We start from the raw sequence: 13,828 nt of genomic DNA on the forward strand, positions 1-13,828 counted from the left end.
TTCGGCGCTCGCTCTGGATCAAGCTGTCCCGTGCCCACCTTTCGTAAGAGATGGCCCGGAGAATGGATGAAAGAATGGTTCTATGTAAAAAATGATTTGAAGGTTCGAGAGGATATTAAGGATGTCATCATGTGCCCCATCTGGCAGCGCTTCGGTCTCCGGAAACCGAAGGTAGAAATGGATGAAGCAGCCGAAGAATGCCAACGGGCCTTCGGCGTAGTCTGCTCTTTTATTGGGACAAGGGATTTAATACAAGAACACATTGCCTTCAGAGTATGGCCTCTTGCAGATAATTGGGAAATGCCGAAAGAAACTGTTAAAGAAACTGACGAAGGTGGGCTAGTCAGGCTGAAGTATACATTCAAGTATGGAGACAAGTTCGTTGAACCAGATGATGATTGGTTAAAGAGCATTGAGACTGTGAGTGATGAATTGCTTGGGATATATTCGAAGACCGAAGATACTGCACTGTCAGCAGCCTTCGGAGGCCGAAAAAAGAAAAGACTGAACCGAGTATTTGATGCAATTGGGTTCGTGTACCCCGACTACCATTATCTAGTGCGGGGGCAGAAAAGGAAAGGTACGGCTTCTGCAAAAGAAACTGCTTCAGCTGCTCCTGAGCCAGCGCCGAAGAGAAAAAGGGTGAAAGTTCTCACACACCGGCCACGTTACATTGAACTAGCCATAGTGCCTGAATTCGGCAGTGAAACGTCTTCGGGCCCCGAAGCTAAGGAATCAACTCCGCTGCCAGTAGCCACAGAGCTGGCCGAAGTGCCAACAACAAAAGAATTGGAGGAACCAAAGACTTTGTTACCAGAAACCAAAGAGCTGGCCGAAGCGCCATCGACAGAAAAGATGGAAGAAGCAAAAGCATCAACTGAGGGAGCAAAAATATCAGAAATTTTAAATCCTTCAGAAGAAATTGAAGCAGCAAAAATTAAAAAGGGGCCAACAGTGACCCCAAAAAGAAAAAGAATGGTTAACGTATTGGATGTTTTGGAAACAATTAAACTTCCAAGCACAACCCCAAAGAAGACTGCTGAAACTTCTGAGGCGCTTGTTGAAGTATCCGTTGCTAAAGCTCCGAAGCAACAGACTGGAATTGAAACCGGGCCTTCAGAACCGACCAAGGTAATACCTTTGGAAGCAGAAGAAGCAAAAATTGCAAAGGCAACCGAAGAAGTGAAAATGTCAGAGCCAACTTTGGTCGAAGAAATTGATACCGCTGCCCCCGAAGCATCTTCCAAAATATACGATTATATCGTGCGACATGCTTCGGGGAAAAAGTTATCGGAAGAAGAAGTTTTTGAAGCTAATCACTATGCCAAAGAATTGAAATATCCGAAGGGGGCACTCGTGTTCAATGGGACGAACGAAGAAGATTTCCTATACTGCCTCCCAGACAACAAAGAATTGTCCGTCTGCCGGGAGATGGCTAGAAGTATGGGGTTTCCGAAGCTCGAAGCTGGCTTATGTGCTATGACGAAAGAAGATCTCGCGGATAGTCTTGCGTACAATAGCCTGAAGGTATGTGAATTAGACGTTTGGAAATTTTATAATTTGTAACTCATTCTTTTATTCTTATACGAACTCTTTTTCATATAGGGTTTAATTCTAAGCAACGCATTGAGAGCACAAAAGAGTGCCGAAGACGAGAGCTATGAAATTGCGTTCAACAATCTACGATCAGAAGTTATTAAACTGAGAAACGAAGCTCTGGAAAAAGATAAAATTCTGCTTACATTGGTAGACAAGGTAAAAAAGGACGAAGCTGCTTCAAAGGCCCATGCCGAAGCTCAAAAACGTGAAATTAAAGATCTTCAGAAACAGCTAGCTAGAGCTAAAGAAGAACGTATACTTGAAGAAACAAAACGAGAGCTTAGTGATCAATTGGCCAATCATTTAGAGATAAGTGTTAAGGAGCTTCGTGCATCCCAGAGAAAATGCTATGTTAAATCCATAGAGTGCGTCAAGAAGATAAAATCCAGCTTCGCCAGCGTTGGCGCATTCTCTAGCGAAGAGAATTTTTCAAGAGGCAATCCTGAAGGTCCAATGGAATGGATCAGTCACGAAGCAGAGGCCTTCGAGGAAATTCTAAACAGCCGCGGCGACATCTGCGCTTTTTCGGGTGCTAGAGGGATTGCTACTGTTTTGGAGAAAAAAGGCTGCGAGCATGTAAAATCCTTAGCGCAGTCCGAAGCTACCTTGTCCACTGAAGACATTAAAGACCCCTCACCCGAAGCAAGCATGGTCGGCGGGAAATTCTTCACCGATATCTGGGATAACGGCGGCCGAGAATTGGCGCAAGAAATTATTCAAAGGAGTGAAAAAGGCATCCACGATGCTAGAAAAGTAGCGGAAGCTGCCGAGAAAAGTACAGAGCTCGAAGGGCACATAGGTATTAATTAGTGGTTTTTATCATGCTGTAATTTTTAATTCCAAACTCTGTTCTCGGTTTGTAATAGTGATATAGCCGTATCTTTTCTTCCCTCAGAACCTGCTGAGGCATCTCCGGGCCCCCACCCGAAGGGGGACGATGAAATTAGAAAAATGGTCGAAGCCATTATGGACAAGGTTGTCAACCAACTATTGAACGAAGCTGCAGAGATAGTGCTTAAAGAAGATTGAATGCCATTGTAGAAACATTTAAAACATAAAAATGTGTAATATATTGTAACTTTAAATGTAATATATAATCTATTTATAGTTTAATTCTTTACGATGCATGAAACTTTGCATACATACCATTTTTTGAGCCTTCGGCGAAAAAACACCTTCCCTTCTTTTCATGCTTCGTGAAGAAAATCCTTTCTATATCACAAGAATTCGCTTCTCTGATGAAAAATGTCCAAGCTTCGTGAAATATTTTTCGAAGCCATAAAAAAGTTTTGTGTTGCGCTTCCGATGAGGCTACACTTCATCTCGATTTGTCTTGTGCCTTAGCACGATTTTCTCTTTTCCAAAATATGTTCCGAAGGTCAACACTGTATTCCCTTCTTGTTCCAGATGCATTATGCTGTATGATGCTTATGTTATGCAAAAATGATGTGATGATGTTATGTTATGCAAAATGATATTTTGTGCCGCAGATACATATCCCTGTAATAAAGCACACACACTTTTTATATCAGCGCTGACTTTTCGCTGTAAGCCTCCCTTAGGAGCTTCTTCGCTTTTTACTTTCAGCGGAATCAGCGTTTATTTTTCGCTGTAAGCCTCCCTTAGGAGCTTCTTCGCCTTTTACTTTCAGCGGAATCAGCGTTTATTTTTCGTTGTAAGCCTCCCTTAGGAGCTTCTTCGCCTTTTACTTTCAGCGGAATCAGCGTTTATTTTTCGCTGTAAGTTTAGAAAACTTACACTGCGCTCCCTTAGGAACGACTTTTTACTGCTTCGAACAATTTGTATTGTGTTCGTTAAATCAAATTTTTGATAATACAAAGGTCCTTCAAATCAGTATAAGTTCGTATGCTTCGGCAACTCAAGCCTATGGAAAAAACATATTTTTATTATGATAAAAGACGAAAGTATTACAAGGAATTGAAATTCAATAAAAGACATTTAAACTCTTCATAATTGTTCCTTATTAACAAAAAGGGTAATAGTGAATGTAGAAAATGCAAAAGAACTGCTGTTGAGGTAGGATATTTGTCAATAAATGTGCTTTGACTCTGGCACAGTGCTGTTGACTGTGCGAGCTTCGGACGCCTCTCTGAAATCCCTCTGAAGATGATTGTGCTGACTCCCTTCTGGCTGTTGTCCTCGCTGGGTCGGCGGTGGCGGTGGAGGTTGCTGCCAAGATGCTTGGGGTTGGCTCGCCGAAGCAACAGAAGCTGCAGGGTGGTTGCCTACATATTCTGGAATATAAGGTGAGTGATACGAAGCAGTATGCATGACCTGCTTCGGCTGACTCTGTTGCGCTGCTGCTTCCGCTATTTCCTTCTGCTTCTGGATGGTAACATGGCACATCCTAGTAGTATGGCCCTTGTCTTCACCACAGAATAGGCAATATATTTTTCTTGGCTGGTCTCCAAACCTTCCCCCGAAGCCCCTGGCGCCTCTGCCCCTTGGCGCTGGCGGCCGAAAAGAACTCTGCTGTTGGGCCGAAGCTTGTGAAGAGTGTTGTGGCCTTTGCTGCTGGCTCCCCCGATCATCAGTTTGAGCAGAGTTATGGATTGACCTAACATGCCTCGGGTGAACTCTTCCTCCGAAGCCCCTGGTCATTTCAGAGAACCTGAATGCTTCCTCCCTTCTTTGGCGGAAGTCATTGTCAGCTCGAATGTATTCGTCCATCTTCTGGAGCAGCTTCTCCAACGTTTGTGGTGGCTTCCTGGCAAAGTACTGCGCTGATGGTCCCGGCCGAAGCCCCTTAATCATGACCTCAATGACAATTTCATTGGGCATTGTTGGCGCTTGTGCCCTCAGGCGCAGAAACCTTCGGACATACGCCTGAAGGTACTCTTCATGGTCCTGGGTACACTGGAAGAGAGCCTGAGCGGTGACTGGCTTCGTCTGAAACCCTTCGAAGCTAGTTATCAGCATATCCTTCAATTTCTGCCAAGAAGTGATTGTCCCTGGCCGAAGAGAAGAGTACCAAGTCTGAGCAACGCTCCTGACGGCCATGACAAAAGATTTTGCCATGACTGCCGTATTGCCACCATACGAAGATATCGTTGCTTCGTAGCTCATCAGGAATTGCTTGGGGTCTGTATGACCGTCATACATGGGGAGCTGGGGTGGCTTGTAGGACTGGGGCCATGGTGTATCCTGCAATTCTGTTGAGAGAGGAGAAGCATCATCAAAAGCAAAGTTTCCATGATGGAAATCTTCATACCAGTCGTCCTCATTGTGGAAGCCTTCCTGATGGGGCTCTCTGCGTGGAAGCCTTCGGCTCTGATCATCTTGAACAAGATGACGAACCTCTTCAGAAGCTTCGTCTATCTGTCTCTGAAGATCAGCTAGATGAGCCATCTTCTCCTTCTTGCGCTGCACCTGTTGCTGAAAGATCTCCATGTTTTGAATCTCCTGATCCAGGTCATCCTCCGGAGGTGTCGGACTAACAACCTTCCTCTTCTGGCTTCGGGCCTCTCTAAGAGAAAGGACGTCCTGATTGGGATCCAGCGGCTGTAAAGTACCAGCCCCTGTCGCTGAAGCTTTTTTCGGCGGCATGACGAAGGTGATGCTTGCCAAAAGTGTTCAAGACTCAAAAAATGGAAGTGAGTTCACCGGAGGTGGGCGCCAATGTTGGGGACTTGTTCTCAAATGCTATGAATCAAGAACAAGGCAACACAAAAATGTTAAATGTTAATATCCTTCGTCCTTCGAAGCATTATTTCCCTAAGGATATAATGATTTTTGGACGAAGGTTATGAAGGACATACCTTCATCAGCATAAAATATAATAATGAAGGAGGAATTGTATAGAACATAAAAAATAACATAAACAGTTGTGTATTATTGTCGACTCATTCCCATTTTATTATGATGGAAAAATAGAAATGATATCAAATTACAAATGTACCTTCAGCTCGTGAGAAGGTAAAAGTACGAGCATGACGCAAAAGCCAATGCCAAATCAGCGTGAACAGTACGAGGATACTGTTCACCTATTTATAGGCACGGGTCGCAGCCCACGCAAAATTACATTAATGCCCTTTACATTTATCAATAACTTTATGATAATTCTTCGAGGTCTAAACTGGTTTTTCATCTTTAAGTCGGTTTCCTTTTCCGCCGCTATTCCGAAGCTCTTCTACACACAGCTTCGGCTCTGCGCCAACCTTCGTGTTCTTTGTGCTTCTTCATACCGTGGCTCTGATCCGAGTCCGAAGATACCTGTTAATGTACTTTACTCCATAAACATTGTTAAATCATGTTTTTGAGGACCTTCGGAAGCCGAAGGCCCCCAACACGGCCCGAGTGATGCCGTCGTCAGGCAAGCGCGTCGCCGACTTCGCCACCGATATTAGTGTGGATGACTATCTTGGTGGTAAGCCGTTGGCTTTTTTTTAATTTGTTGATACGTCGCAGGGTCGGACGAAGACCAACTTGCTATTGTTGCGCCTGCCGCGGCGACCACGGCGGCTGCCGTAGTGCCGAAGGCGAAGGGCGGTGCTCTTAGTGCCGGAGGCGAGATGTCGGCACTCGCGGCTGTCAGGGATGAGGCGGGTGCTGTGTCCCGCCGGCTGAAGGAGGTGAAGGAGGCACTAAGTCAGGTCCGTTGAGCTAGACTTCGGTTTTTTTTTGTCGGCTTTGTTGGGGCTGCGGTCTTACGTGTGTTTTGCAGGCGGCTGACTTCGCCGACCGCACAGCGTCGGGGGCCCTCATGGCAGTTGTGTCTGCCGAAGTCGAGAGACTTCGGACGCAACATGCTGACGCCGTCCGTGAAAAATCGGCCACCGACAGTAAGTGCCGCAAGCTGGCGGACAAGGTGGCCGCACTGGAGGGGGAGAAGACTGACCTCCGGCGCCAACTGGCGGGGAGAGGAGGGAGACCAACGAGGCCCTCGCCAAGGCGCAGGCTGCGCAGGCGGAGGCCAATCTGGCGCGGGCGGAGGGCAATCTTGCCAGGGAGCGCGCCGAGCAGCTGCAGGAGCGGCTCAACGCCCTGGAGAGCCGTGTGGAGAGGGCCGAGGCCGCGACGCGCGCGGAGGCTGAGCGGACGCGCAAACAGCTTATGGATTCATACCATGAGTTGGGCGCGCGGACCGGTGACTTCGAAGTGCCGGACCGAGAGCCCGGACTTCGCTGCCTGGAGTGGGTTCAGGAGGAGTTGCAGGCACTCCCCACTATCGTGGAGGGGTTTATGTCGTATGCCTCCCTGGTCACCTGCGAGGGGGCGATGAACGCGCTCTCTCGCGAAGGGTGCCAGCACTTTGAGGTCTTCGACCAAGCTGATGAAGATTTTGAGCGAGATATCTACAAGGTTGAGGACCCCATAGTGAAGGAATCCGCCGGAGCCATCTACGACCGGATGTGGGGTCCGCACGGTCGCGAGGTAGTCAGGGAGCGGGCCGAGACGGCGAGGGCTCAGGTAACGTTTGGCGTTTGTTTGGCGTTTGCTGGATGTGGGCTATGTGTGGGTTTGCTGAATTTGTGTGCTGTGTCTTAGGCGGCGCGTGGCGAGAGGGTGGATGACTTCGGGGCTTTGAACAGCGCGCTGCCTGACCCAGAGTCGATCCCGGCGGAGGCCGTGTCCGGGGCCGCCCTGGAGCCGCCCCCGGAGACTGCAGAAGGCGCTCCGGATGCCCCCGCAGCTGCTGCGGCCGGCGGAGACCCACCCCCAGAGACCGCCGAAGGCGCGCCTGATGCCCCCGCAGCCGCTGCGCCGAGGGCTGAAGATCCTGCGACGGTGGCGGCGGAGGCGACAACGGAGGCAACGGCGGAGGCTCCCGCGACGGCTGGGTCTTCGCAGGTGGCGTAGTGGGTGTGGATAGTTAGGGAATTTCGGATATGTTGCTGAATTTTGGTTGCTGCGCAGGTTCAAGATTTTGGGCCTGCGCACGCAACCGCCACTACTAATTTTTTGGCGGCTTCGACCGTGGATGGTGGTAATAAATATGGTGGGTCTGCATCTGAGTTTTCTGATTTTGCTGACTCTGGGAGCTCGGTTGAGTGGACTGAGGAGTCATCGGAGGAGGACTTGGACTACTTTGCGGCCTTGGATGTGGCAGCGGCGGAGGCTTCACCGCATGCTGCGGACACAGAAGATTTGCCTGGTCCGAGTACCGGGCGTCGACGGCGAAGGGCGGTTGCTAAGCGTAGAGTGAGTGAGGCGGAGGGAGGTCGGCTTCGTGTGAGTAGGGCTGGCCGGCAGGAACTGTTGTCTTTGCCAGCCGCCGCGAGTACAGGTGAAGGGGAATTGCGAAGTCTTTTTGCGGGTGAGGAGCTTAGGATAATGTTATTTAACTATAGGGAGATGGGAATTATTCCTAAGGTTGAGTCGATGTAGAGTGTGGTGCCCTCGCTTGTACATGTGTAAAGGCTTGTATGAAGAGGTTGTGTGCCCCCGCACACTTGGCTATGCTTGCGAGGGCGTTATGTACTTGGTCTGGTGTATTTTGTTATGCTGTGCTGGTGCGCATATAGTCGGTCTTGGCGCGGACAATTTGGTGTGGTCGTTTTTGCTTTTGTTGTGCTAGTCCGGCTGCACCCTTAGGCGACTTCTGCACGGATAGTCGTCGCGGTAGACTTCGATTTTTCACACTTGTTGTGCTAGTCCGGCTGCACCCTTAGGCGACTTCTGCACGGATAGTCTTCGCGGTAGACTTAGGTTTTTCGCACTTGTTGTGCTAGTCCGGCTGCACCCTTAGGCGACTTCTGCACGAATAGTCTTCGCGGTAGACTTAGGTTTTTCGCACTTGTTGTGCTAGTCCGGCTGCACCCTTAGGCGACTTCTGCACGGATAGTCTTCGCGGTAGACTTAGGTTTTTCGCACTTGTTGTGCTAGTCCGGCTGCACCCTTAGGCGACTTCTGCGCGGATTTGTCGCACGAGAGGGTGGCTAGCGCTGAGCCTCGCGGTGACCTCGTATTGGTCGAATGTCGAAGACCGTCGTCGCGGTCTTTTTTCGACGCATGTTTTTGCGGGGGATTTTTCACACATATATTACATGGCTCCGCCTCATTAAAAACCTCACCCCCCGAGAGGAAAAGAGTGCGGACTGGAATAAGATTGTTTTTGCGAATTACAAGGGCGAATCAGCCCTGATGAGTCAAACAAAAAATTTGCGGAGGTTGTCGATGTTCCAGGATTGCTCCAGGTCTTCGCCGTTTGGCATTGTGAGCCTGTATGCGCTGGGGGAAGCTTTCGTCTTGACTATGAAGGGGCCCTCCCACCTGGGCTCCAGCTTGCCCCGGGACTCTGTCCGAGCTGTTCGGACGAGTACGAGGTCCCCTTCGCTGAATTCCCTCGGGATAACTGCGTGGTCGCGCCATGCTTTTGTCTGGGCTTGGTATTTGTTTAGGGCCTGTAGGGCGAAGACTCGGTCTCCGTCAATGAGATCCTTTGAAGTTGGCTCGTCCACGTCGGGGACGGCTGACGGAACTGTTCGTGGGGACCCATGCTTTATTTCTTGTGGGGTCATGGCCTCCGATCCGTATAGAAGGCGGAAAGGAGTGAACCCGGTCGCCCTGCACTCAGTCGTGTTTAATGCCCAAACCGCCTCGGGTAACAAATCGACCCACTTGCCCTTTTTTCGTCAAGGAGCATCTTTTTGACAGCTGTGAAGATTTTTCCGTTGGCGCATTCCACAACTCCGTTGGACTGCGGGTGATAGACTGAGGCGAAGGCAAGCTTGGTGCCGATGGAGAAGCAAAAATCCTTGAAGTCTTGGCTGTCAAACTGCTTGCCGTTGTCGACTGTTAGTTCGGACGGTACTCCGAAGCGGCAAACAATGTTTTGCCAGAAGAATTTTTGGGCAGTCTTTGATGTTATTGTGGAGACAGCCCTTGCCTCAATCCATTTGGTGAAGTATTCGACAGCGACGAAGGCGAACTTAAGGTTCCCCTAAGCCGTGGGCAGGGGCCCGACGATGTCTAGGCCCCAGCGCTTGAGAGGCCATGTGTGGGCGATCAGCTTTGTAAACTGCGAAGGGCTGTCTGATCGAGGGGAAAACTTCTGGTAGGCTTCGCAGGACTTTGTGACCCGATTTGCGGCGCAGATCATTGCGGGCCAGTAGAAACCTTGGCGGATCACCTTAGCAGCTAGGGCCCTTGGCCCTGCGTGAGAGCCGCAGGTACCACTATGGACTTCACGTAGGATCTGGACACCTTCGGTTTCGGTGACGCATTTGAGCATTGGCTGACTGACCCCCTTCTTGTAGAGTTGGCCCTCAATCAGTGCGAAGTCCCGGCTTCGATGCCTGAGGCGCTTGGCCTCGCTGATGTCGGTTGGGTGATAATACCCCTGTAGGAACAGAGTTATTGGTGCCCGCCAGTCTTCGGTCATGATAAGGTTGACTATGCGGTGGCCCTCGCTGTCATTGGTTATTTGGAGCCCTTCGGGGTTCCGGACGGCTGGTGTGCCGATGACATGGTAGAACACGTCGGAGGGCAAGGACTCGCCTCTGGCGGCGGCCTTGGCCAAAGCGTCGGCCTCTTCATTCTTGGCCCGGTTCACATGCTGCAAGGTGAATCCTTTGAATTGTCTCTCGAGACTTCGGATGGCCGTGAGGTATTGCATAAGTGCGGGGTCCTTTGCTGCATAGTATTTCTCGACTTGGCCGGCAACTACCTTGGAGTCTGTTTTGATGATACAGGTGGTGACTCCGAGGGCCCTCAGCTTGCGGAGACCGAGGATGACTGCTTCGTATTCTGCTATATTATTTGTGCATCTGTCAGATTTCAGAGCGAAGCTGAGGCGTGCTGCATATCTGTGCTTGACCCCGGCTGGTGAGGTGATGACTGCAGCGGCGCCTGCCCCCGCATGGCACCATGCGCCGTCGCAATGGATCATCCAAACCTTCTCTGCGGACGGATCCGGCTGTGTTATTGGCCCAGTCCAGTCGACGACGAAGTCTGCCAGGACTTGTGACTTGATGGCTGTCCTGGGCTCGAAGTTAATGTGGTAGCCGGAGAGTTCGGCCGCCCACTTGGCAATTCTCACCGATGCCTCCGGGTTTCTGAATAATTCGCCGAGTCCCCTGTCTGAAGTGACTCGGACCTTGAATGCTTCGAAATAATGGCGCAATTTGCGCGAAGACATAACGACTGCGTAGGCAATCTTCTCCAGCTCTGTCATGTTACACTTGGACGGTGTCAGCACTTCGGATACGTAATAAACTGGGCACTGCCTGACCACGCCCTCAACTGTCTGCTCCTGCACTAGTGCCGCGCTGACCACGTGCGGCGAAGCCGCAACATAGAGCAACAGGGGGAGCGAGGAGTCGGGGCTTGTGAGGACGGCCAACTCCGATAGGTACTGCTTTAATGAGGCGAAGGCCGCTGCCTGCTCTGGTCCCCAGGCGAAGTCTTTTGCACCACGAAGTGTTTTGAGGAAGGGGAGACTTCGCTGAGCGGACCTGGAGATGAATCTGTTGAGAGCGGCCAATCTGCCTGTCAGGCGCTGGACGTCTCTAGCGGACTGCGGAGGCGTCATGTTCATGATGGCCTGAATCTTGGTTGGGTTGGCCTCGATGCCGCGGTGTGATACCAGGTAGCCCAATATTTTGCCTTGGCGAACGCCGAAGACGCACTTTTCCGGGTTTAGGCGAAGTCGTGCGTCTCGCATGTTCGCGAATGTCTCGGCGAGGTCGGCGAGATGGTCCTCCTTGCTCTTGCTGGCGACGACGATGTCGTCCACATATGTGAATATATTTCTGCCAACTTGTCCGTCGAGCACTGTCTTGGTAAGCCTGGAGAAGGTGGACCCGGCGTTCTTGAGTCCCTCCGGCATTCTAATGAAGCAATAAGTGCCGAAGGGTGTTATAAAGCTGATGCTGGCCTTGTCTTCCTCCTTCATGTATATCTGGTGGTAACCGGAGAAGCAGTCGAGGAGTGACATGACCTCGCACCCGGCCGCGCTATCGACTATTTTGTCGATCCGCGGCAACGAGAAGTTGTCCTTTGGGCAAGCCTTATTGAGACTGGTGAAGTCGATGCACATTCGCCACTTCCCGCTCTTTTTCTGCACCATCACAACGTTGGAGAGCCACATGGGGTAAGCCACCGGCTCGATGAATTTGGCTTCCAGGAGGCGGTGCACCTCTGCCTTGGCGGCCTCTGTCTTCTCGTCGGACATCTTGCGGAGCCGCTGTTTTTTCGGCCTCACCGAAGGGTCGATCCCCAAGCTGTGTTCAATTATTGATCGGCTGACCCCGACCAGGTCGAGGGCTGACCAGGCGAAGACATCTTTGTTCTTGGACAGGCAGCAGAGGAGCTTCTCCTCTTCGTGCGAAGTGAGGTCTTCGCTGATAGTGATTGTCTGCTTGGGCGTGGCCTGGTCGAGGGGGACAGTCTTGGTCCCGTCGTTACTCTGCAGCTGTGCCTTGTCGTGCTGTTTATCGGTTGGGCTGGCGGGCGCGGGGACCTCGCACTGTGTCGTGAGGCAGTGCACGTTTCTCTGACCGGGCACGAAGTCCCGCTCTATGTTGCGCGCCGCCTGTTGGTTGCCGTAGACCGAAATAACGCCTAACGGGTCTGGTATCTTCATACATAGGTACAGTCCGTGAATGGCTGCCTCAAACTTATTGATGGAGCCCCGGCCCATGATGGCATTGTATGGATACACCATATCCACAATGTCAAAGGTTACTTGCTCACTTCGGGCATTGGGTGCTACACCGAAGGAGAGAGGCAATTCTATCTTGCCGACAGGAAAGGTGCCCTTGCCGCCGAAGCCATACAACAGGTTGTCCGAAGGCTTGAGCAGGCTGTGGCTTATGCCCATGCGATCGAAGGCGTGGAGGAAAATGATGTCCGCCTGACTGCCATTGTCGACTAGGACTTTGTGCAGGTCCCAGCCTGCCACGCTGCAATTGATAACCATGGCGTCGATGTGGGGGGCGCTGCGTAGATCGACGTCTCGTGCGTCGAAGGTTAGCGGTATGTGGGACCACTTTGTCTGCATGACTGGGCCAGTGATGGCGACATGGTTGATGCTGCGGTAGTGGTCCCGCTTCTGCCGCTTTGTGTCGAAGTCAGTGCTGGACCCCCCAGTTATCATGTGAATGACTCCGCGATACGGCTGATCGGCGAAGTCTTCCTGCTTTGGGGCATGGGGGATGTTTTGATGTTGCTGGTGTGGTGGTGGGGGTGGGGAGGTACGATTTGTACTTCCTGATGGTGTTGGTAAGCGTGGTGCGGTGGATGCGGGGCGGGGGCGTGGATATATGGTGGAGGGGGTTGCTGGTAAGTGTGTGCGATAACTCTGGGGTTGTCGGCTGGCTGCGCCCGTGCCATCCTGTCTCGGGTGGCCTTCGTTTCTGGGTAGTCTTTGGTTTGGTGGGCGCAGTCTTCGCCATGGAAGAGGCAGTAGAATTGGCGCAGCGGCTGCGCACGCCCCCGACCCCTACCGCGAGTTCCATTTCCGCGGCCCTGGGGGGGATATTCCTGGCGACGAGGGGCGTCTGCAGCGGGGTGCTGGTTGGCGATGTTGTGCACTTGCTGTTGATTACGGCCGTCTCGACCGGAGTCTGGCTACGGAGTCCTCGTCCACGTGCGGCTAGACTGTGGAGCATCTTTGGGCTTCCTTTGGGACTCAACCTTCCGCTGGTGGAGCTCTTCGGATTTGGCGTATTTTTCAAACAGCTGATATAATTCCTGGAGGTTCTTGGGCGGATCTCTGATGCAGTGGCTATAGAGGACGCCGGCGCGAAGGCCACTGATAGCGTAGTGGATAGCGATCTGGTCATCGACTGAGGGCAGTTGTGACTTGAGTGTTAAAAATTTGCGGTAGTACTCCCGCAGAGTCTCCTTTTCCAGCTGCTTGCAGAGCGAGAGTTCGGCCAAGGCGTCGGTGTCTGGGCGGTACCCTTGGAAGTTGAGCAGGAACTTGTCCCGGAGGCTTCTCCAGGAATCAATGGACAACGGAGGCAACCTGGTGAACCAGGTGAGAGCTGGGCCCTCTAGGGCGATGATGAAAGACTTCGCCATTGTGGCGTCGTCCCCTCCGGAAGATGCAACGGCGACCTGATAACTCATTATGTATTGTGCTGGGTCGGTGCTGCCGTTGTACTTGGGATAGGTCCCTGCCCGGAAGTTAGCTGGCCAAGGCGTCACTTGCAGGTGTGGCGCCAGGGGACTTCGCTCGTCGAGGTAGTTGACTCCTTGGAATGGAGCGACGTGGGGGAAGGTGTGGTCGCGCTGGGGGAAGCGCGGTCCTTCCGGTTGTGCG

Source organism: Zea mays, chromosome 9 (genome assembly GCF_902167145.1).
Source record: "Zea mays cultivar B73 chromosome 9, Zm-B73-REFERENCE-NAM-5.0, whole genome shotgun sequence".
NCBI lineage: Eukaryota > Viridiplantae > Streptophyta > Magnoliopsida > Poales > Poaceae > Zea > Zea mays.